Raw genomic sequence first — 26,232 nt, forward strand, 5'->3', positions numbered from 1 at the left:
CAGCCTTGCTGGAAGGGAGCATACTGGCTGTTGTTAATGAATCCCTGAGTTTCAAAGTTAAAAAGTACTAATTTATGAATTTCTGTTTTTCATTTAAGAAGGCTCCCACACTTGCATCCCTGATGGAGCACCCCAGCCTATAGGAGACTTCAAATTAAAGTGATCCAGAGCAGACAACTGCTGACAAAGAGCAGATGGCACTCAAAGCAGATGGCTTTTCCCAAGATGCAGGACCGGGCCAGTAAAGTCAACCCAGCTATGTATAATTCTTATGTTTATTTTATAGTTGCTATATCATTTATTTCTCAGGTATTTTCATCCATCTTAAACTTCTCATGTCAAGCTGGTCACCTTCCATATATTTTAGGTTGTAATTCTAGTTATTTCATATCATTAACCCACAACTATACTGTACTTCCTGATTTTTGCTGTTTTAACTCTTGTAAATGGGGAACATTGGCATAGAAGTGTTATTACACAGGCTTTCAAAACTTCACCTCTCAGGGAACCTGTTTAAATGCTGTATTGAATCTGATGCTGGCCTCTCCCTCTGGTAAAAGTAATAATCCCATAATTATTTCTGTAAGCAATGTCTGAACCAGCCCTAATTTTACTATTGATTTCTCCAAACCTCCCCCTCTGAAGCTTGGTTAAATTGCAAAAGAGGGTTCCACCTTTCTCCTGTGTCTACCTACACCCACCCTATACATCAGCCAAACTCTCCCCAGGTGGGACCCAACCATCTCCCACAGTGGAAGTGGTTGCTAGCCACCCCTATCATACAGTTACCTATAATTTAAATGCCTTATATCTGGCTGCATCTCTTCCAACCCTGAACACTGTGGAACTCCTCTTTGTGAGGCTCTTGTGTATGAAAATAGTCCAGAATGTTATAAACCTAAATGTTTACCCCATAATATTTAAACACATAGGGAAGGAATCTAGAGGGATAGTCAAACCAGACTGAGCCCTGGTTGGAAAATATTCTCACCTCCGTTCCTGTTAATGAACCCATAAATGAGAAAGTGTTCACAAGCACCTTTTATGCCCCCCACATGTTACATTTCTGCTTGTAAATAAAAAAAAAAAAAATCAGCCTCGGACATTTGATTGTCTAGATAGCTGGAGCCTGACTGGGAAACGCTCTTGGGTCACTGGACAACCTCTTACACTAACCTCAAAGTGATAATAGCCACCCTTCTAAGCTCTCATCAGAGACAAGGGGCCTTGTCAGTAGTAGATTCCTCCCTGATGAGGACCCCTCTGTTTATGAAGATAACTCTCATGGCCTTTCTGTGGGGTGTGATTTGCTATTGCTTTTTCAGGAGATGAGGTGTTTACTTTCTCAGAGTTGTATTTTCAAGGGGTGCCTTGGTATTGCTCAATTAGACTTAACGATGTAAAACCTAACTAGAATCATTAATTGAGTCACTCACTCAACCATCAGACCCATTCAAACCTAGCAAGTATCTTTAAACTCCTGAGCATGAATAGTCCTGAACAACAGATATCTTTGATTATGAGCTCATAGTCCAAGCAAGAATTTGTCCCATAGCCAATATCACCTGCTATACCTGGATAAATACTTCTTTATAGTTAAAATTAGAAATCACCAAACTCTTCAATCTTGCCAAATCCTCTAAGGGTCAGTCATGTCAATGGCAGGTTAGGATTTAAATTTTCTGACATTTTCAGTAGGTTCCCAATTGTGCTTGAAGCTATTTTTAACTTCTGAGTTGCAAATTGTTTTGCTTATTTTTATTCTGATTTATTCAATATATTTCACTGTTAAACTATGTGATATTTTGTATAACAAATACTCGAGGAATGGTTATACAAATGATAGAAATGATCTATCCAGCCATTGTATACCCTCCATGTTTGTAATTAGTGATAGTTAAAAACTTCACTCCTGGTGCCTAATACGTTTTGTCAGTTACCCCTGATTTCTTTTATGAACTAAGTGTCTGTTGTTCTATAACCTTTCCAAAATTGTTATGGCTGCTTCTAAACAAGACTAAATTTTTTAGTTTGGTAGGTATCTGAGAGACCTCTTATAAGCAAACTAGAGGCCCGGTGCACAAAATTCATGCACTGAGGGGGGGGGGGTGTCCCTCAGCCCAGCCTACACCCTCTCCAATCTGGGACCCCTCTGGGGATGTCTGACTGCTGATTTAGGCCCGATCCTTGTGGGCCTAAACTGGGCAGTCGAACATCCCTCTCACAATCTGGGACTGTTGGCTCCCAACCGCTCTCCTGCATGCCTGCCTGATTGCCCCTAAGTGCTTCTGCCTGCCAGCCTGATCACCCCCTAACCACTCCCCTGCCAGCCTGATTGCCCCTAACTGTCCTCCCTACAGGCCTGGTCACCCCCAACTGCCCTCCCCTGCTGGCCCAATTGCCCCCAACTGCCCTCCCCTGCTGGCCTGGTCCCCCCTAACAGCCCTCCCCTGCAGGTCTGGTCACCCCAACTGCCCTCCCCTGCTGGCCTGGTCACCCCTAACTGTCCTCCCCAGCAGGTCTGGTCACTCCTAACTGCCCTCCCCTGCAGGCCTGGTCCCCCCCAACTGCCCTCCCCTGCAGGCCTGGTTGTCCCTAACTGCCCTCCCCTGCCGGCCATCTTGTGGTAGCCATCTTGTGACCACATGGGGTGGCCATCTTGTGACTACATGGGGGCAGCCATCTTGTGCGAGGGTGTGATGGTCAATTTGCATATTACCTCTTTATTATATAGGATGGCTCTGGTTGCTCTATTGGCTACTACCCTGCTACAGGAGTCCCACTCAGGACCTAGATAGAACCAGAGCATGTAGCCACGCCACTCTGGCACTGTCATGAGACAAAATGACTGTCTGTCAACAGCTGCTGATCAAAATGAGGAAATGTGAACACAGAAAAATACCTACTAAGAAGGGCTCCTGGTGGCTGACTTCCAATTTTAAAGATTATTTTTTTCTCTTTATTGATTAAGGTATTACATATGTGTCCTTATCCCCCTATTGCCTCCCCCCCACTCATGCCCTCACCCCCCTGGTGTCTGTGTCCATTGGTTATGCTTATATGCATGCATACAAGTCCTTTGGTTGATCTCTCCCCCTCCCCCCCCTCCCTCCCCTACCTTCCCTCTGAGTTTTGATGGTCTGATCGATGCTTCTCTGTCTCTGGATCTGTTTTTGTTCATCAGTTTATGTTGTTCATTATATTCCACAAATGAGTGAGATCATGTGATATTTATCTTTCTCTGACTGGCTTATTTTGCTTAGTATAATGCTCTCCAGGTCCATCCATACTGTTGCAAATGGTAAGAATTCCTTCTTTTTTACCGCAGCTTAGTATTCCATTGTGTAGATGTACCACAGTTTTTTAATCCACTCATTTGCTGATGGGCACTTAGGCTGTTTTCAAATCTTAGCTATGGTGAATTGTGCTGCTATGAACATAGGGGTGCACATATCCTTTCTGATTGGTGTTTCTAGTTTCTTGGGAAATAAAGAAGACCCTAGCAGTGATTCTAAACAGGGGGCTCTAATACAAGCTGTACTTCAGGGAGAAGCCTGCATTGAACTACCTGCCTGTACTGTGTTCTTGCCATTGGGCCAATCCTTATAAAGGAGTTCCTGGAATTGTATTCAACCAATAGGATTGGGACTTTCCCTGTCCAATCAGAGCTGTGTAGTTATATCCTCCCCTCCCCCCACCCATCAGCCTCTTCACTGACTAATCAGAGTATCTTCATTCTAACCAATTAAAACAGTGCCTTTTGTACCAATCGAATTGCAAGGCCTTGGAGTCCTCATTTGCATGATGACAGACAAATTGGGGACTGGATTGGGGACATAGGTCTATATAACTCAGCTTCCCTATGGTTAGGGAAGTTCACATTTTCTTTTGGCCAAAGATTGGAAACTGTGTTTACCCAGCTGGAGTTGAAACATTGAACATTTCTCACCAGAGCAGAGAAGGCAGGTGGAGTGCAGCAGGGCAGAATGGACCAGCTGGGTCTGAGCAGAGCAGAGCTGTCTAGTGAGAGCAGGAACTCACTGGAGGGCCACCTTGCCCCAGGGCCACTATCAGCCATGCAGTTCCACAGCCAAGCTGTTTCATAATTTGGCCTTAACACTTATGAGTTGTTTCATAGCTGTGTCTTTCTCACAGCCCTGCTGTCTCACTACTGAGCTGTTAGCACTGAATAATGTTTCCTTCTTCACCACACCCCGGATTGGGGATGCCCTTTGGCATTGAATTGGCACCAATGCCAATAGGACCCTCACTAATAATCTCATTTAAGTGAATTACCTTCTAAAGACCCTACATCCAAATAGGCACATTCTGTGGTACTGGGGATTAGGACTTCAACCTATAAATTTTAAAGGGACACAATTCAGGCCATAACAACCACTAATAGTAGGAAGACATGTTGGGTTAGATGGTAGAACAGAGAAAGGACATTAGTTGGGAAAATGGTGACGCCTGAATTAAGCCTAGAATTTGAGCAATAGTCATACTAAAATCGATGTCTTAGTTTTGGCAAATAAAAGCACCAGAGTCATATGAGATATTAACTACAGGACAAACTGGGCATGCTCTCTGAACCACTGTACTATGCTCTCAATATTTCAACCAAAGTTTTTCCAAAATGAGAAGTTTCCTTAAAAAATTTGTGATTCATATTTTTCACACAAATCTGTGCTGCTCCTAAGTTAGACACAGATATCTGGGAACTTTGAAATATTTTGCTGTCTCAACACAACTTTATAAAAATATATGAGAGAGGCTGGGGTGGGGGGAAATAATGAGTTACACCTGAGGCTTCCCAGAGTGAACCATAGACTGGCTTGCTTCAGAAAAAGAGAGTGACCTGAACTCCCAGAGCCTTTGACTTTGGCTTATCAGTTCTGAAAATGAGGTAACTAAAGATGATCAAGGCAGAGATCTCTATACTTTCTAATGCCTTCTTCTCATTCTCCAGCTCCATTTCTTTAGTTAAGAAGGAAAGTTAGCACAGTTCTTACACATGGGATATAAAATCAGACTGTTAGTACTCAAATCTTAGCCTTAAAAGCTTAAGCAAACTTATTTAATCTTTCAATGTTTCAGTTTCGTCATCTGTAAAATAGGCATAATGATAAGAATTCTTCTCAACTTACCATGGGGCTTCATCCCAATGAACTCATGGTAAGTTGAAAATATCCTAATTTAAAAATGCATTTAATACCTACTGAACATCCTAGCTTAGCTGAGCCAACCTTAAATGTGCTCAGAACACTTACATCAGCCTATAGTTAGATGTAACACAAAGCCTATTGTATAATCAAGGGTTAACTATCTCATTTGATTCATCATGCATATTACTTTTGTACCTTCATAAAGTCGAAAAATAAGTTGGGGGCAGTCTGCACCTATTTTGAGGATCTGTCACTGGAATTATATAAGAAAATGTATGTAAAGGACTTAGCACTGTGCTTAATTTAAAATGATTACTTATTAAGTTATCTTAACATTTAGTCATTTCCTTTGATTATGGCATTTGCAATTTATCTTCATGTATATTTACTAGTACCAACATGCACTATGATGGTACTCTAGAACTTTATTTTTTCCACGTCTCTTTTCATATAGAGCATCTTATTCAATTCCACAACAATTAACAACAAAAGGTGGATGTTACCAGCTCCAATTTACAAATGAGGAAATTGAGACTCAGAGATTCAGCAACTTGTCCAAGGATGCAGTTGGTGGGCCTAGAGCAGGCTGTGTGTTCACCCCTCACACTTTCTCTTCCTGGGCCCGCATTTTCCAGCCTCTGTTGCAGATGGTTTGGGGCCACATGACTGGGTTCTGGATCCTGGAATGTGGGCAGAAATGAGGTACACTACCACCCAGCCTGGGTGTAAAGTCCACTGCACAATCCTACAACCTATCCCCTTTCTTTTTCAAAAAATGAGTTTTTATTGAGTTTAGAGTTTATAGAGAGAAGAAAGGAGAGGAAGAGATCGAGAGAGAAGCATCAATGTGAGAGAGAAACCGGAATCAGCTACTGCCTCTGTGTGCCCCTACTGGGGATGGAGCCCGCAACACATCATGTGCCCTGATCAAACTGCGACTGTTGGGTGCATGGGAAGTCGCTCAATCAACTGAGCCACACTGGCAAGGGCTATCTGCTCCCTTCCTGTGGCAACTCTGGAGGTCATGAGTTGAAGATGCCAATATCGTATGAAGGACAATGCCTAGATTCTGAGCCTTCATTTGGAGAGAAGCTGCCTAGGAGAGCTGCCTGACCCAAACAGCCTGTGACATAAACAAAAATACCTCTTTTTACCTCCTCTGTGAAATAGGTTACTGCCAGAATGAATTGAGTCAATATAAGTAAAGCACTTAGATCAGTGACTGGCACATAATAAACACAGTAAATATTATTATTATTTACTCAGTGTTTATTATTATTATTAATCCTCACTCAAGGATAATTTTCCATTGGTTTTTAGGGAGAGTGGAAGACAGAGGGAAAGACAGAGAGAAATATCGATGTAAGAGAAACACATCAATTGTTTGCCTCCTGCACTCACCCCAACCAGGGCCTGGGCCAGGGAGAAGCCTGCAACCAAGGTACCTGCCCTTGAACGGAATTGAACCCAAGACCCTTCAGCCCCCAGGCCAATGCTCTATCCACTGTACCAAACTGGCTAGGGCTAGTGTTACTATTTTGCCTACCATCCTGCTCCATATCAGATATATAGTAAAAGACTCACTAAGCACTGAGTGACCCTATATAATAAAAGCCTAATATGCAAATCGAATGAACAGCGGAATGACTGGTGGAACAACGGGTCACTATGATGCACACTGATCACCAGGGGGCAGATGCTCAACACAGGAGCTTCCCCCAGCACTCAGGCCCCAGGCCAGCTAAGGTGGATGACAGCAGAGGCCCTCAATTTCCCCACCAGGGGGTGGGTCCAACTGATGAGCTGACACACCACCCCTCGACTGCCCTCCAAGGTGCGTGCCAGCAGGGGCCCCCTGATGGCCCAGCCGGTCACCCCACAGATTGGCCCTGATCACTGGCCAGGCCTAGGAACCCTATCTGTGCACAAATTTTGTGCACTGGGCCTCCAGTTAAATAAATAATGTGTTTTAAGTTGGGTGCAGTCCATTTAGGATGCCTGCAAATTCTGTGACACCTTTCCTTTTGAGAAAGGACTCTTTGTTTCCTCCCCTGCACCTGGGCTAGCCTGTGGCTGCTTTGACCAATGCGGTATCATGTAAGTGACACAATCAGTTCTGGGAACCCTAAGCCACCATGTGAGAAATTTATATACACTGTTGGAGAATGAGTGGTGTCCAGATGGAATCATTCTTCTATTTGTCCTCTCTGAGCACTAGGCATGTGAAGTTGGGCCCTTAGGACAATCCAGCCACCAGCTGAGAACCACCAAGGGACCTCAGCCAACACCATGTAAAGCAGAATTGCCAGCTAAACTCTGAATGAATTTCATACTCACAACATTATGATGTATAATAACATGGTTGTTATTGTAAGCCCAATATTTTAGGGAGTTGGTTATGGAATAGTGGGTCCTTGGGCTTACAGCTTCCTGCTTTAGAATGTCCAAGGAGCTAGCAGTGAAGAATCCCAGGCAGGGAAGGAGCAGGGAATGGATGTGCTTATGTCTTCCTCCAGGGGCCTCCACCAACATTTAATGGTGAACCTCTCATCTCTCAGCAGCTCCAGGACAATTGATAAAAGCTACTCCTCTATTTTCTTCTTCTTCTTTTTTTTTTTTTTTTTGAACATAGCAAAGGCAATTTAATGGGATATAAAAATGTAAATAAACTCTGTGGTGGCTCTTTATCCTGAAATCAGCATCAGGGGTTTAACAGCAATGGGTTTGTGACTCTTTAGAACTGACAGCAAGAGCCTGAGAGCAGTCCACCCATGGAGTCCTTCCTTGCCCTTGGCATCCAGACCATCCTCTCTCCAAGCAAGCCAGCAGGGCACCCTGCCCACAGCCATCATGACCCATGACAGTCCTCAGGGCCTGGTCATGCTTGCAGCCACTGCTGACCTTCTCTCTCCAGTTTCATTGGAACTGATCACTCCACAAATTATGCCGCCTGTACCGTGGGCACTGAAAGGCCCTTTGCCCGGAGGTCAGCTATGTTCTCGCACCGTCAATTGGCTGCCTGAAAGACTGGACTTGGGGAGGTGGGCTGAGGGAACATGGACACTGGCAACAGAGACTGCCCAGGGCACATAAAAATGGTGTGGGGGAGATGAAATCAATCAAGAAGTCAGTTCCCACAGAGCTGCCTGTGATAGCCAGCTCTCTTGCTTCACTCACTCAGGCTTTGGAATCATAGTTTACAGGATCCTGTGGTCTGAAATACTCCATAAATCTCTGCGTACCTTTCAGACCTCTGCTTTGTGTTTCACTCACAGGTCCTGACAGTGCCTGTTTGAGCGAGGAGCTCTGTGCAAGGCCAGCCGTAGCTTGGCCGGGACCCCTGAGCTCCGAGGGATAAATCTGTCAGTAGCTTGGCAGGATGGTAACCCCTCCTGCGCTTTGAGATGTGTGCACAGGGCTAGGGCCCGGGAAGATGAAAAGTCTGGGAATGTTTAATGACAACAACGCTTTCCAAAAGCACGAGGAAAGGAGCATGTTCCAGGTCCTCCCTTACATCGGTTGCAGGAACGATGCTAAAGCCAATCTACATTGTCCTGGCCATGCAGACTCCGGTGCCATTCCCAGCAGGCCTACGGCAACAGGCCTAACTTGAGACATCCTTAGACTGGTCCTCGGAGCTGGCATCCTGCTGAGGCCCAGGACACAGGCGTGGGAAGGAGGGCCCAGGGAAAGGCTACCACTGACGGAGCTTGTATAATGTGTCATCCTTCAGGGGACACAGCTGCCCATCTGTCCATCTGACCTTGCCAGGTGCATCCTTCAGACATCCCTATGCATTGGATTTGTGGGGAGGGGATGGGCCGGTGGAAGAGAGCTACATGCATTAGGCTGGAGGCTTCAGGGAGTACTGCCCAGGGCCCTGGAACCCTCTGGCATCTGGAAGCTCTCCTGGATTGACAGGACATGCATCTCCTGGCTGCCTCTCCTCATGGCCAGGGCAGACCACGCAGAGTCCCGGGTGAGCTTTAAATAAGGATGCTCTGACTTTTTCTTCCTGTTTCCTCCTAATCTCTGCCCTCAGCTAGAAATCATAGACACGGCAATGCAAAGGCTAATCCAAAGCAGCATAGAAATGACTGAACTACCTCCTAGGTGATCTTAAATAATGTAAGATGCTACTCAGCGATCCAGTCTATTTTTATCAAATCTGTTTCTAGAGATGGGATGTCGAACATTGTAGCGGTACGTGAAGATATGTGGAGACCCCACATCACTTGAACAGGCAGCTCTCCATGCTAAGTGTAGACTGGCCCTGCCCTCCTCCCTCACACATGCTCTCTAAGTCCTTATGCTCATGAAAGCCAGACTCCAGTTCGGTTCCAATGGTGGGTCCTCCCCATGAAGATACCCCCTTCCCAGTGGATCCTGACTTTGCCTTTTCAGTGCCTGCTGGCTCCTTTCAGTGCCAGCACGATGCCCAGAGGAGCCAGTCTGGGTTCCAGTTCCTAGCTCTGAGACTTGGGGCACCTTGCATAACCTCTCTGTTCCTCAGCTTCCCCATTTGTAAAATGAATCTGAAAAATATCCTAGGTTTGTTGTGAGGGTGAAATAATATAACACTTGTGAAGCATGGCGAGTAGTGCCTGCAACATGGGGACGCATTCAGCTGACAGTGGCTACTCCTGCAGAAAAGTAAGCTTCCTTCATACATCAGCACCACCCACCACCCTTGCTAGAGCCGCACGTCTAATTTCCCAGCCACTGTAATCCACTGAGCTGACTAGTTTATTTTGGGACTTGCATGTCAGTCAGATCCATTCAGTCTAGGAATCCTTGAAGAATGACTCCAACCAGAAGTCCTTTGTGTTTCAAAACATCCTCTTTTACTTGTCCAAACCGAGCAAATAGAAGCAATCGTCATGAGGAGGAGCATTTGGGAAGGGATCCTAGCAGTGTTTTGCAAAGACCTTGCTGTGGGGATGCTCGGGTGTAACTTACAGAAGTCTACCAGGAGGCTGAGCAAGCCCGGGGCAGAGGGAGCTTATGACTCAGTGCTCTCCTCTCCAGCCTGTCTACAGGCTTTGGGTCTCCCGCTCTGCCCCAAGCTCTATGATATCCTCATCTTCCCATTCTCAGCAACTGGCCTTGCGCCCAGTAGTCAGTCACATGTCCATGAGCATGAGGGGGTCTGTGTGTGTCTCTTCTGTGGAGCACTCTATATTCTTTCTGCCTTGGAGGTGGGCCAAAGGTTGCTCCCAAATCCAGCCCCATTAGGCTCATCCATTCCATAGCTTCGATGTAATCTCCAAGGGACCTCGGCAGAGACAGGCTTGCTACACATTCACTCCTAGTTACCCTCAGCATCGCAGGACACGTCATCCAGGGTAACATGAAATCCTGCATAGGAAACACTCATCGCTTGGACAAAATTTAACCAAAATATTGTTCCAACTGTGCTGTTATTTGGAAGTAAAAGATGACTTGCTGGAATTTAGTGAAAGGAAAGCTATATATAACTTGTTTGGATAGGGTTAACCTCTGCATGGACTTCCTTGGGGAATCTGCTACATTTATCACACACCAAAACCATTAATGCCATGGCAGATTGCTCTACTATAACACACACATGCTGTCATCATCTTGTTATAATGCAAAACCAAGATGTTAACTTGGGCTTGTGTGAACCCTTAATTTTGACAGTTCCAGCCAGCTCAGTGCCCACTGAACTTAGAGTGCAAATCCACATATTATTTCTCAACTTTGATTCACTTTTGTGGCTACATGAGGCCAAATATCCATGAGGAAACCTAAAAGCTATATTAAACATCCTGTTTTTAAAAATCCAGATGTTTTACTTTGTCTAGCAAGAGCATCTAGAATTTTTACTACTTTTTTTCCTTCTCTCTCAGTATTTGGGAGTCCATAGACCTATGTAAGACCTCTGGCCATTCAAAACAGAGACCTGAAGCTTGAAAATTGTAAATATTTCTCTCTTTCCCGCATCTAGTGCAGCTAGAGAGTGGTTCAGTTCCTGAGTAGGGGCGGCTGGGGATTGAGAAAAAAGAAAGAAAGAAACAAGACACAGAGATAGAAAGAAAAAGCTGGGACCGGGTGGACCACTGCCCTCTTCTGATGGAGAGACAGTGACCCAGAGCTGATGCAGCATGTTTATTTTATACCCCCAAATACCAGGAAGTTTTCCTACTCGTTCCTGGTGCTTGGCTGGATTTACATTATAAAACCCACCCCTGGCACCTGGGCTGAAATGAAGGTCAAGCTGATAACACTTCTGCCTTTTGGCAGAATGTGTTTCCAGGACGTGGCTTTGCTGACCGCCCTGGATTCAGCTGACAATTTAAAGAAATGCCCATATGCCTTCCCAGGCGCTCTCTACAGAAAATGACCAATAAACACTTCCATGTGTGTGGTGCTGCCTCTTTCTTTCTCAGACTTCATAGAGCAATCCTCATGAGCCCGGAGACCATGGGACATAGCTATCTGAAGAGTTGGAGCTAAGTGGCCTCGGGGACAAGGGATCATGGTCAGTTCTTATCAACACCGGTTGGGCAATTATTGAACGTTGTGTGGCAAAGCCTTGTTCTCAGATAAATCTTGATATTAATCCCGTCTTTTACAAAAAGAAAGACATCCAGGAGGGCATAGCTGACTGGTCAGGCACAGTCTAACACTAACATTATAAAGAGAAATAACAGGCTTCAAACTCTGTTTCTATATGTGACCTTCTTACCCAGGAGTCCCCAGGGAATCCCTTCCTATAAGATGATTCCATCTTACCCATCTAATTAGTATTCAAAACCTACCATTGCTCAGTGATGAGAGTTCACTCCATGCCCCTTCATCTCCTGACCACCATCCTTACTATGCCTTCATCTACTGCTTGTCTATGCCGCCTGGCCTGGAATTCTTTCTCCACTCTGATCTTTAGTTTCCACATCTGTAGTATAATGGGGAGATATTTTCCTAGAATTTTTAAAGGACTCAATGCAACCACTTAAATAAGGGGCTTAGCTTGTAATATATTAATTCATGTTATAGCATGTTTATACTTCATTTCTTGTTGTTGCATATTGATACTACATTGATTGTTGTGTCAAATATTCTATTTTATGGAAATGCCATATTTTGTTTATCCACTCATCATTGATAGATATTTGGATTCTTTTCATTTTTCAGCTATTACAAATACTGCTTGTATGAACATTCTTTTAGAAGTTTTTGTGTAAAAATGTATTTTTTCTTGGTTACATACTTAGAAGTGTAATTGCTAGCTTGTATGATAACTATATGTTCAGCATTTTGAGTAACTATCAAACTGCTTTTTCCAAGGGGCTGTACCATTACATTCCTATGAGCAATGGATGAAGATTCTAATTTCTACATATTCTCTGGGGTACTTTTTATTGTCCATCTTTTAAAAAAATTATAGCTATCCGAGTGGTTGTGAAGTGAGAGCTTGTGGTTTGGATTTGCACTTCCCTAATGACTAATGATGTTGAGCATCTTTATTATGTTTATTGGCCTATCATATAACTCTAAATCCTTTGCCAATTTTTAATTGGGTTATTTGTATTTTTATTTTTTGAACTAGTGGCCTGGTGCAGATTCATGCACATTGAAAGGAAATTAATTAGAAGAAATATTTTAATATCGCTATTCGCCCTTTCTTTATAATAGAAGTGTCAACCAAATTCACTATTGACAATGACAAATTGAAACACATGCATGTGATTGGCGTCAGTGAGAGCTTTATATGTATTGCACATGTGCAAGTCAACTTAGCCATATATATATAATGTATTTGCTTAATTAGACCTGATTTCTGATGTAGCTAAACTTTTTCCAGCCCAGTGAAGCACCCCAACTTCTCTTTCAGGTAATTCAGCAACACAGCAGTAAATATCAACACAAAGCAGATTATTATTATAGCTCACGCAGGGAGAACAAAGGGTAAAATATTTAACTGCATCAGTGTTTGACTATATTTTGTGCAGTGACAAAACCTGAAGTCATTTTCAAGGTCCACCATTTTACTTCTTTTCAGTCGGGTCAAGTTTCTAAACTTTCTAAATCTCCATTTTCCAGCTAAAGAAAAGAAAAGAGGATTCCACTGAGTCTCCTATCTACCTACTCCAGGACTTCTGTGAGGATCAAATGAGATGAGGCACAGGAAAACGCTTCACAGACATTTGGTTAAAGTGTAAAATGTTTGCACCTGGCTATAAAGCAAATCATGTTCCTGAGCTAAACAAACTCCAAGGAGGCTAGTCGCTAGGGAGAGGAAGCCGGGCATTGCTACATGATGTCATTACCTGGCATCCACAGCCACTGTTTCCGGGCTGGGAAAAGAAACGATGGAGAAGCACAGCTATCAGGGAACTACAGATAAAATGGCTATAGGAAATCCTGATCTATAATAATAAAAGCATAATATGTTAATTAGACTGGACGTCCTTCTGGACGTCTTTCCTTCCGAACATAGCCACAGTGGGTGGGGGCCACACAGAGGTGGCAGAGGCCCCTGTCTGGGGCCATGGCGGAAGGGGGCTGTGGCGGCAGCAGGCAGGGGCTGGGGCCAAGGCCCTTGCACAAATTTTGTGCATCGGGCCTCTAGTGCATCATTAATCATCCTATGTGTAAATGGACTGAACTCATCAATTAAAAGGCAAAGAGTCATGAGACAGATCAAAAAACAAAACCCAATTCTATGCTGCCTTCAAATATTGATTCAGAGTGAAGGAGTGGAAAGTGATACCCCATCAAATAGCATTGAGAGAAAAGTGTGTATAGGCATACTTATATTTGACAAAATAGATTTCAAGATAAAAAGGTAATAAGTGACAAAGATGGGCATTTTATAATGATAATGATGACAATATCCCAAGAAGACATAGCACTTATTACTAGATATGTACCTAACCTGGGAGCACCAAATATATAAACAACTGCTCACAGAATTAAAGGAAGAAGCTGACAAAAACAAAATCATAGGAGAAAACCTAAATAACTTATTGAAAACAATGGATAGATAATCCAAACAGAAAATTGGTGAAAAAATGTCATTAAATGACACATTAGACCAAATGAGTATAATTGATATTTGCAGAGCTTTTCATCCCATAACACCAGAATATACATTGTTCGTTAGTACACTTGAAGCATTCTCAAGGATAAACCATATGTTGGGACATAAACTAGACACAACATATTTATTAAGATTAATGTCACACCAAGCATATTCTCTCACCGAATGCCTTAAAATTGGAAATTAACTGCAAAAAGGAAGTGGAAAAACACACATAAATATGTGGAGATTAAACAATAGGCAACTAAACAGCAAGTAGGTCAAAAAAGAAGTAAAAGGTGAGATACACCCGGCTGGTTAGATCATAGTCTTGCGCACCACACCAAAGGGTCATGTGTTTGATTCTTGGTCAAGGGCACATACCCGGTTGCAGGTTTGATCCCCAGCCCTGGTTGGGGCTCATGTGGGAGGTAACCAATCTATGTGTTTCTCTCACATCAATGTTTTTCTCTCTCTCCCCCGCTTCCTCCCTTCTTCTCTCTCTGAAGAGCAATAGAAAAAAATATCCTCAGGTAAGGATTAACAACAAAAAAATAACAATAAAAGATGAGATAAAAAACATACAAGACATATGAGAATGACGATAGGGTACAACATGTCAAAATTTTGGATATATAGTAAAAGCAGTAATAAGAGGAATGTTTATATCATTACAGACCTATAGCAAGAAACAAGAAAAATTAAAATTAGCTACTTAACATTGCACCTTAAAGAACTATAAAATGAAGAACTAGCAAAGCTCAAAATCAGTAAAAGGAAGAAAATAATAAAAATTAGAGCAGAACTAAACAAACTAGAGAACAAAGAGATGATAGAAAAAATTAATGTAACAAGAGCTGGTTCTTTGAAAAGATTCATAAAATTAAGAAAAGTCTCAAATAAACAAAATTAGAAATAAAAGAGAAGTTATAATAGACACAACAGAACTACAAAGGACTGTAAAAGAATACTATTAAAGGCTATATGCCACTAAGTTTGATAACTAGAAGAAATAGACAAGTTCTTAGAAATATATAACCTTCCTAGACTGAATGATGAACTGGAACATCTAAATAGACTGATAAACAGAAATTGAAAAAGTCACCAAAAACCTCCTAAAAAGTAAAAGTTCAGGACCAGATCACTTCACTAGTAAATTCTAGCAAACATTTAAAGATTTAATAAATATCCTTCTCAAATTCTTCCAAACAATTAAAGTAGAGGCAATTTATTTTATGAGAGCAACATTACTCTGATACCAAAACCTGGTATAACAACACACACACACACACACACACACACACACACACACACACACACAGTAAATTACAGACTAATGTCTCTGATAAATATAGATGAAAAATTCTAAACAACAAACTAGCAAATCTAATATAACAATGCATTATAAAAATAATGCATCATGATCAAACAGGGCTCATCCCAGGGGCATAGGGATGGTTAAACAGATGCAATTCAATCAATGTGATACACCACATTAACAAAATAAGGATAAAAATAATGTGATCATATTAATAGATGCAGAAAAAGCATTTGACAACATACAACACCAATTTAAAATTCTAACACTCGATAAAATGGGGATAAAAAGCACCTCAACCTAATAAGGGCCCCATATGACAAACCTCACCTAGTATCATATTCCCCAGTAAAACACTGAAAGCCCTCCCTCTAAGATCAGGAATAAGACAAAGATGCCCACTCTCACCATTGTCATTCCGCATAGTACTGGAAGTCCTAGCCAGAGCAATCAGGCAAGAGAAATACAAGACTTCTAAATTGGGAATGATGAAAAAATAAAATTGTCACTTTTTCCAGATAAATAATCTATTATATAAAACTAGAGGCCCGGTGCACAAAATTCGTGCATGGAGGGGGGTTGTCCCTCAGCCCAGCCTGTACCCTCTCCAAAATGGGACCCCTCGAGGGATGTCCGACTGCCCGTTTAGGCCCGATCCCTAGGATCGGGCCTAAACGGGCAGTCGGACATCCCTCTCACAATCCAGGACTGCTGGCTCCCAACTGCTTGTCTGCCTGCCTTCCTGATTGCCCCTAACCGCTTCTGCCTACCAGCCTGATCACCCCCTAACCACTCTGCTGCCAGCCTGTTTGCCCCCAACTTCCCTCCTCTGCTGGCCTGGTCACCCCTAACTGCCCTCTCCTGCAGGGCTGATCACCTCCAACTGCCCTCCCTTGCAGGTTTGGTCCCTCTCAACTGCCCTCCGTTGCAGGCCGGGTGCCTCCCAACTGCCTTCTCCTGCTGGCCATCTTGTGGTGGCCATCTTGTGTCCACATGGGGGCAGGATCTTTGACCACATGGGGGCAGCTATATTGTGTGTTGGAGTGATGGTCAATCTGCATATTACTCTTTTATTAGATAGGATAGAGGCCTGGTACAGGGGTGGGGGCCAGCTGGTTTGCCCTGAAGGGCGTCCCGGATCAGGAGGGGGTTCCCTTGGGGTGTGGGGCGGCCTGAGCGAGGGGCCTGTGGTGGTTTGCAGTGCGGCCATGCCCCCTGGCAACCCAAGCAGAGGCCCTGGTATCTGGAATTTATTTTCCTTCTACAATTGAAACTTTGTAGCCTGGAGTGGAGCCAAGCCTGGGGCTCCCTCCGAGGCCCAGCAGCCATTTGTGTTGGGGTTATAATTGAAACTTTGTTGCCTTAAGCGGGTGGGCCCGGCCAGGGTGTGTGGAAAGCTTTGCTTCCCCTGTTGCTGGTGACAACCCTGGCCTGTTCTCTCAAGCTCCATTCTGCTGCCATTTGTTTGAATTTGTTTACCTTCTATAATTGAAACTTTGTAGCTTGAGTGGAGGCTTAGGCCTGGCCAGGGCAGACGGAAAGCTTGGCTTCCTCTGTTACCTAGGAAACCTTGCTCTCTGTGGCTGTAGCCATCTTGGTTTGGGTTAATTTGCATACTCGCTCTGATTGGATGTGGGCGTGGCTTGTGGGTGTGGCTTGTGGGTGTGTCGGAGGTATGGTCAATTTGCATATTTGTCTATTATTAGATAGGAAGCCTGTGGTCGCCATACCATCAGACCATAATGACCGATCAGCAGGAGGCTGCATGCATGGGGTGGGCAAAGCTGCATGCGCAGCAAGGCGCACACGAGTGGGCAGGGACTTGACTCTGGAGGACTTGACCTGAGGTGTGGGTGGGTTTCTGGGTCCCACCTCCCGCAGCAGCGGCGGCAGCAGCAGCTGGGGGACTCTTTCTGGGTCCCGCCAAGCTGTGGGACTCTAGGTACTGGGTCTCATGTGATTTCACGTGCTGGGCCCCTAGTTCTTTATATAGAAAACCCTTAAGATTTAACTAAAAAAATTATTGGAAACAATAAACAAATACAATAAAGTTGCAGGACACAGAGTCAATGTACAAAAACTCATTGTGTTCTTACATACTAACAATAAAATTTAAAAAAATGAAATGAAAAAAAATATTTACAATTGCAACAAAAAGAATAAAGTACCTAGGAATAAACTTAATAAAGGATGTGAAGGACCTATACACTGTAAACTATAAGAAATTATTGAAAGAAATTGAAGAAGCCCTTACTGGTTTGGCTCAGTGGATAGAGCGTTGGCCTGCGGACTCAAGGGTCCAAGGTTCAATTCCAGTCAAGGGCATGTACCTTGGTTGCAGGCATATCCCCAGTAGGGGGTATGCAGGAGGCAGCTGATTGATGTTTTTCTCTCATCGATGTTTCTAACTGTCTCTCCCTCTCCCTTCCTCTCTGTAAAAAATCAATAAAATATATTTTTTTAAAAGAAATAAATTGAAGAAGACACAAAGAAATAGAAAGATATTCCATGTTCATATGTGGAAAAATCTGCATAGTTAAAATAGCCATATCACCCAAAGCAATAAACAGATCTAATGCAATCCTTATTAAAATTCCAATGGCATGTTTTGAAGAAATAGAACCAAAAATCATCAAATTTGTATGAAATTACAAAATATCCCAAATAGCAAAAGCAGTCCTAAGAAAAAATAACAAAGCTGTTGGTGTCGCACTCCCTGACTTCAAATTATACCACAAGCCCAAAGAGTATTGGCAGAAAACAGACACACAGAGCAAAGGAACAGAGTTGAGAGCCCAGAATTAAAATTGTATGGGCACATGAATATGGGCAACAAAATTGCGACAAAAGAATCAAAAATATGCAATGGGGAAAAAAATCCTCCTCAATAAATGGTGCTGGGAAAATTGTAATGCTAAATTCAAAAGAATGAAACTGGACTGCTATTTGACATCATACACACAAATTAACTATTTGACACCATACAAAAATGGATCAAAAAACTAAATATAAGGCATGAAACAATAAAATATACAGAAAAAAACATATGTACTAAACTTGTGTACCTTCATGTCAGAAAGAGTTTTATGAATTTGATCCCAAATGCAAGAGAAGCAATAACTAACTAACTAACTAACTAACTAACTAAATAAATAAATAAATAAATAAAATGACATCAAATTAAAAAGCTTCTGCAAAACAAAAGAAAGCACCAAACAAAACAAAAAAACAACCAACCAAATGGAAGGATATATTTTCACACAATACCTCTGGTAAGAGGCTAATATCCAAAATATATAAGGAATTTATACAACTCAATAACAACAAACAAACAATCTAATTAAAAAAAATGAGTAGAGGACCTAAACAGACACTTTTCCCAAGAAGACATACAAATGGCCAACAGGATGCTCAACTTTACTAGCTATAAGTGAAGTACAAATCAAAACCAAATTGATATAATGGCTATTTATTATCAATAACAAAGGATGTGGAGAAAAAGGAATATTTGTATACTGCTTATAGGAATGTAAATTGGTAGCATCACTATGGAAAACAGTATAGATATTTCTCAAAAATTAAGAATAGAGTTACCATAAGACCCAGAAAAAATTTTAAAATCAGGTCTTTGTAAAGATATACAGTATGTACCACTATGTTCATAGAAACATTCGCAATAGGCAACACATGGAAACAACCTAAGTGTTTTTTGATGGCTGATTGGATAAGTAAGTTGTGGTGCATATATACAATCAAATACTACTCAGCCACAAGAAAAGATGAAATATTGCCATTTATGACAACATGGATGGATCTTGAGCGTATAGTGCTAAGAGAAATAAGTTAGATGAAAAATAATAAGAACCATATGATTTCACTCCTATGTGGGACATAAAACAGAAAGCAACAAGCAAACAAAAGAAACACAAAATCTCATAGACACACAAAAGAATGGTGGTTACCAGAAGGATAGGGGGTGGAGGGAAGTCCAAGAGGGTAAAGGGGATCAAATATCTGGTGATGGGAAGAGACTATACTTTGGGTGGTGAGGACACAATGCATTATACAGATGATGTGTTATACATTTGTATACTTGAAACATAATCTTGTTAACAAATGTTACCCCAATAAATTTTTTAAAATTCTCTTTGAATTTCATCAATTTTTCTATACTAAATCTATGTGTGGAATTCTGGAGTTTATTCTACTTGGAAATGTATAATAATTTTTAATCAAATTTGTGAAGTTTTCAGATAGGCTTTTATTAGGGTTTTTTGGTCTCTTCTCATTTTCCTCTGGGACTCCCATTATGCATATGTTGGTATGTTTGCCAGTGTCCACAAACCTCTGAGGTCCTATCACTTTTCTTTATTTATTATTTATTCTACCTGCTCCTCAGATTAAATAATCTCTATTAACCCATCTTTAAGTTTATTGGTTCTTCTTTTTATCCAGCTCAAATCTGTTCTTGGGTTCTTCTAGTGACTTCTTTGCTTCAAGTGTAAAATTTTTATTTAGATCTTTTATGTTATTTATCTCTTCATTGACATTCTTTATTTGTAGAGACATATTGTTATGCTTTATTTTAATTCCTTAAACATGTTTTCTTTTATTTATTTGACCATATTTATAAGAACTTATTTAAAGTTTTTGCATAGTAAGTACAAACTTTGATGGCTGATTGCCCCCTCAAGAATATTTTCATTACCAGATTCCACCCCCCCATATATGTGGCACGCTTTTTTGCTTCATTGAATGTCTCATATTTTTTTGTAAATTGGAATGATGACTTCTCCTTTTCAGTATATCTGCACAGCCTTGGGCTTATATGCAGCCATTTAGGTCCCCAGAAATACGTCCAAGCTTTTTAAAGTCTCTTATGTTAGCCTAACTCTCCAGGATTTCCTTTTTAGTTCCCAGTCAGGTTCTAGTTTTCTCTAAATAAAATCACAGCCTTAGATAGCTGAGATGTTGCCATCAGTTTGTCATTAGTTCAATAATGTCCTGGGAATAGGTTTCCTTCTCCCCTTTTCTATTTTTCACCCCCATCTGAGCTTATTTGAGCTGTGAGTCCAATCAAATAGCCGCCACATTCTGTAAATAGAGATTTACCAGGGATCTGCAAGTTCTGAGAAAATGCTGACTGTCCTCTGTGGACCATCCCTTCTCTGTCCCCCTTGAGGACTTTTCCTCCCCAACCCACCTGCTGGCAGTAGTTGTTCCTTTGGTCCTGTCTAAGGATGAACTTTTGTCTCACTGGACTTGGTCACTTTGAATGCACTCATCCATTTGTGAATCGTGTATACTCTGATGATTGTGAAATATAAATCTCCCTCCCAGCACTCTGAGGATTTCTGATCTTAAATAGAAAGTCCTTGAACATCTTCCAGCAATAACAACAACAAAAATATTTCTAGACCTGAACTCATTCTCTTCCCTGTCTTGCTTCAGTAAGTGTCTCAAACTCCTGATTCTCATATCAGTAATGGGTAAGGTGACCAGATGTCCCGCTTTTGGCGGGACAGTCCCTATTTTTAACAATTTGTCCCGCGTCCCACGGCGTTTTAAAAAAGTCCCTATTTTTAACAATTTGTCCCGCGTCCCATGGCATTTTTAAAAAGTCCCTATTTTTGGAAAGATCGGGACTTTTTAAAACGCCATGGGATGCGGGACAAATTGTTAAAAATCGGTACTGTCCCGCCAAAAGCGGGACCATCTGGTTACCTTAGTAATGGGGGACCCCATCTATAAACAATCCAAACAGTGTCTCCCTGTGCTTTCTCCTCTCGCATCATTGTCCTCCACATCCATGTAGTTGAGAGGTCAAGCAGTTAGGCCCCAAAGTCTCCCATGTTTGCTTTATTCTCTGTCCACACTCTCACTGCCCCAGCCTAGGCTTGCCTCCACTTCCCAGGCTGGAGTAGTGACACCTTTGGCATGCACTCCTGAGGTGCCCTGTAATCAACCCATTTAGAGCTCTTACCACCCTGAATTCTAGTTATCCTTTGCCAATCTATCTTCCACCTCAGACAGTCTCCAGGAAAGGGCCAGGTCTCATTTGTTCTTATCCCCTTGGCTATGGCATTTGGTAGGCACTCAAAAAATATATATTGAATGTATGACCATTTGTAGCAGCAACTGGAATTCTAATGATGCGCAGATCAAGTTGTAAGTGTGGTCACCCAGGAAAAAAATAGATGATAGCTAATAAAAGCAATAAGTAATACTGAAAATGCTCCCAACATTAGTCAGCTGTGGATGCTTGAGGAGTCTCATCAAGCACATGTGAAGGAAGGAGATGAGAACAACAGAAAAAACTTTCCAATTGTTTACCCTGCTGAGTAGCTTTGTGGTTCAGCTGTAATTTAAGAAAAGATGTAGCTTGACAGCTTGGGACAACCATCTTGTCTTCTTGGACTCCAAATCCCTGTGATGGGGCTGGAAAACCCACAGAGATGGGACTTCACTGTCTTTCTTTCGGTTCCTGGCAGGTCAAAGTACTTTTTTTGTTTGCAAGCCTTGAGCAAACTTTGTTTAACAGTATCCAGAAAAACAGATAACCTGACCACTGGGAACTTTAAATTTGAATTTAAAATGAAGTCATTGGCAAATAAAAGATTCAAAACAAAAGTACCTCTATAAGGCATGTATCTCCAGGATCCAGGATCTGCAGACTAACTCTCCCACAGCTTGTGCTCAAGGCCTGCCCTCTAATGAGGCTTGGGAGTGGGTAATGTACTTATTTATCTCACTGCACTGATTTGGATATTTTCCTGCTAGAATTCACATCCAGCTTATGAAAGAGAGCCTTACCCTTACCTCTGAATAAAGCAGGAGATCTTGACAGAAATGCTGGCTATGGGCAGAGTCTCTCCTGCCTGTCACCTCCTAACAAATCCAAAAGACCAGCTATTTTTTCTTGTTAAGGTAGGTGACCTGGATTTGGCCAGTCTGTTTCTCCCATTTAGTACCTTGAATCTTGAGAGAGAGACACAAACATTCAGAGACACTTGAGAAAATATTCAGAACAGCCAAAGGCCCAGGGGCGTCATCCAAAAACTGCTCCCTTGGCTGTGGATTCCATTATCTGCCTTCCCTTGGTTCTCCGAGTTTTGTTTGCCAGCTTTCCCATGAATTCTGGGAGTGTCCCATATACATCCAATAAATTCTTCTGCTGCTCAAGCTAGCCAAAGTCTGTATCTGTTGCTGCAACTAAACCTCCTCCCCCGTGCACTCTCTCACATGGGAAAATCCACTGCAATATGGCAGCTGCTTTCTGGTGCGTCTCTGAGCTGCAGCCCCCAGCCCCATGTCTGAACCAAGCTCTGAATCAGCACCAGTAAGTATTTGTTGACTAAGTGGAGCCTCAGGGTAAAAAGAAAAAAGAAAATCTTGCCACTTAGACCTAGGGCATTTGGTAGGAAACTTCCCGGCTCCAGGAACTAACTCTGCCTGTCACGAGAGACGCCATCGTGTCTATGGCTTTGGATTCTCTGGTTTGAAACAAGGAGCACGAGTCACTCGTCTTTCTCCTCCGTAATACTGAACAGCTGCTCTGAAGTGAGCACCAGATGAAGTGCCCTAACCCCTTCCCTAAATAGACGCAATAAAGACGACTTTCCCTTTCACAGAGCATGGTTGGGAAACATGCCAAAGGATCCTTCTTTCCCCCTGGCTCTGGCAGCTCCCTGGCTTCCTAGACACAGCAAAGCAAGGGCGCATGTCCCGCAGGCAGCACCAGCCTTGCCCCCAGCAGCTGCCATCGCACTGCCTCCAGACCTCTAGACCCAGGAGGCGAGGTGTGGGGTGTGAAGCCCTCTGCCCTTCTGCAGAGGCAGAGCAGTCTCACCCGCCAACTCATCCTTCCAACACGCATTCACTGAGAAAGTCTGGCTGGGGATTTGCAGTCTAATGAGTGCAATAGACATAGAGACACATTTGCCCAACAGATGGCCAAGGCTTCTGTCTGATGCTTGCACCAACTGCAAGGGATCCAGTGGAGGTGCCAGATTACGTCAGAGAAGGTCCACAGAGGAGATGTCCCTGGAACTGGGTCTTGATATCAGATGGGGGTCTGGCAGCGAGAAACGCAGGGTGGATGCTTCAAACTAAAAAACAACATGAGCAAACACACAATGGACCAAAGGCGCATGAAGGAGTTGGCACGGGAGAGCAGAATTATGATTGTCTGGCAACTGCAGCAAACTTTGTCTGGGTGAGCCAGGAGTAGGCCCTCCTTCCTGGTGGGATTGGGGGACCAAGGCTGAGTCTCCACTCAGAAATGCTGGAGGGAACTGCTGCCCAAAAGAGAACCCTCAACATGCAAGCCATGATCCTAGCTGATCCCTGATGATTTTACACCAGCATGGACACCGGCCCTCTCTTTCTCTCTGGGGCCGACTGGGACACGTGAAATGTCCAAGAAAGAGAATCACCAGGTGCTATAGACATGGTCTGAGCACAGAGCTCTATCCAGTCACTCAACCAACACTTAGTGAGCACCTATGGTGTACTATGCCAAGAGCAAGTGGCCCAAAGGTAACTGTTGTACATTCTTTGCAGGAATGTGATTAAATAAAAGTGATGGAGAAAGAACATATAATGATTTAGAGAAGGGATATATTTTATTCAAAAAAGGCAAGTTACAAATATGTTATTTTCTATAAGAGAAAATCTCTTTCTATAAGAGAAAATCACAGAATTATGTTATTTTCTATAAGAGAAAAATCTCTCTCTCAATCTATAATAATAAAAGGGTAATATGCTAATTAGACTGGACGTCATTCCAGACCTCTTTCTGGACAAAGCTAGAGCTGGCAGGGCTCTGGCCTGGGTGCCTGCCAGTGGCCAGAGGGAAGCTCAGGTCCCGGGTGCCAGAGGGAAGCCAATGTCGGCAGCAGGGGGAAGGAAGGCCTTACTCTTGTACAAATTTCATGCATCGGGCCACTAGTATAAAGATATGGAGATGGGAAGGTTATATGGATAATATAGATACCTACACATACATACTAAATACATATATTCTCTCTGAGTGGGGAGATTGGAGGTGATTTGTAATTTCTTCTTTTTAAAAAATTTCTAGGTTTTCTACAGTGTGCATGTATTATATTGCAATCTGGAGAAATACTTTAAAATACAACAAGAAGTGCAGCCTTTGCACTCCCAATGGGCTCTGGGACAGGGCAGGGCTCGGTCATGCTACACAGAGTGGGCTAGTGGTGGAGCTTAGGAGACTCTGGGTCCATTTAAATCTTTTCTTTTAGCAGCCATCATCCTGTGGAGTTTCAGCACAGGCTGCTGGCCCATTTTGTGGGCTGTGGTTGCCATCTCCTTTTGGCTTACTTGTTTTCCTGGTGCTTTGAGGGGTTCACACTGGGCCCTGCGGGTGCCCCCTGAGGATGTGAAGGTATGCATCCAGGTGGGGCGTGGCACATCTCCTGGCGCTAGGGGAGTTCAGGCCCGAGGGAACCATGCTTCTCTGCCAGGCCCTGGTTTTGACAAGTTCCCCTTAGTAGTCACACCTGGCTACCCCTGTGTCCCTAGTGGGAAAACCAGGTCTCAGCCCCACGGGACAAAGAGGCTACCTGTGAGGGAGGGAGGTGCCTCTTGTCCAAGCCCCATGTCCATACATACAGCAGCTCAGTGGAGAGAAGGTCTCAGGCATTGGGCAGAGAGCTCCGCCCCTGGTTGGCTTTGTAGTAGGGTTTCCAGTGACCACCCTAGCATGTGGTGTTACCATAGGTGTTTGATGTAGGAAGCAAAGAGCCTCCCTGGGTGTCTTCTGTTGCTAAGGGGGGTTGGGAAACACTGGGTCTGGGTGTCCAGTGGGTGTGGACCTAAGACATCCTGCCACTGTGTTCTTCCTCCAGTGCTGGGGTCTCAGACCAGCTCTCCTTCTTACCACCTTCCAGAATTCCACTGGGGCTGCCTGTTGTGTTATTTTGCAGAGTTTGAAGTTGTTATTAGCAAAGAGGAGCAAGGAAATATTGGTCTATGGCAGGCGTCCTCAAACTACGGCCTGCGGGCCAGATGCGGCCCGCCGAGAACATTTATCCGGCCGGCCGGGTGTTTTTGCCGTTTTGTTTTTTTACTTCAAAATAAGATATGTGCAGTGTGCATAGGAATTTGTTCATAGTTTTTTGTTGTTTTTTTTTAAACTATAGTCTGGCCCTCCAATGGTCTGAGGGACAGTGAACTGGCCCCCTGTTTAAAAAGTTTGAGGACCCCTGGTCTATGGTATCTTATTTGAAAGACAAGAGCCCTTCATCTTCTCTATTTTCTCTTTTTCCTCTAAGATATACACTTCAGTGATTTTTAACTTAGACACCAGGTTGTGCAACCAATGCTACTATCTGATTCCAGGACATTTTCATCACCCCAGAAGGAAACTCTGTACTCATTAGCAGCCTCTGGCCCTCATCCCCCCCTCCTCAGCCCTTGGAAATCACTGAATCTACTTTCTACCTAATAGAGATTTTCCCTTTCTGGTCATTTCACATAAACGGAATCATATAAGAGGTGTTTTATGACTGGCTTCTTTCACTTAACATAATGTCCGCCACATTGTAGCATGTATCAGACTTCATTTTTAAATTTTACAAATAATATTCCATTAAGTAGACAGCCACCTTTTGTTGATCCACTTATAACTTGAATATTTAAGTTCTTTCCACCTTTAGGCTCTTGTGAACAATGCCACAAGCCTG

The sequence above is a fragment of the Eptesicus fuscus genome, chromosome 17 (assembly GCF_027574615.1).
Source record: "Eptesicus fuscus isolate TK198812 chromosome 17, DD_ASM_mEF_20220401, whole genome shotgun sequence".
NCBI lineage: Eukaryota > Metazoa > Chordata > Mammalia > Chiroptera > Vespertilionidae > Eptesicus > Eptesicus fuscus.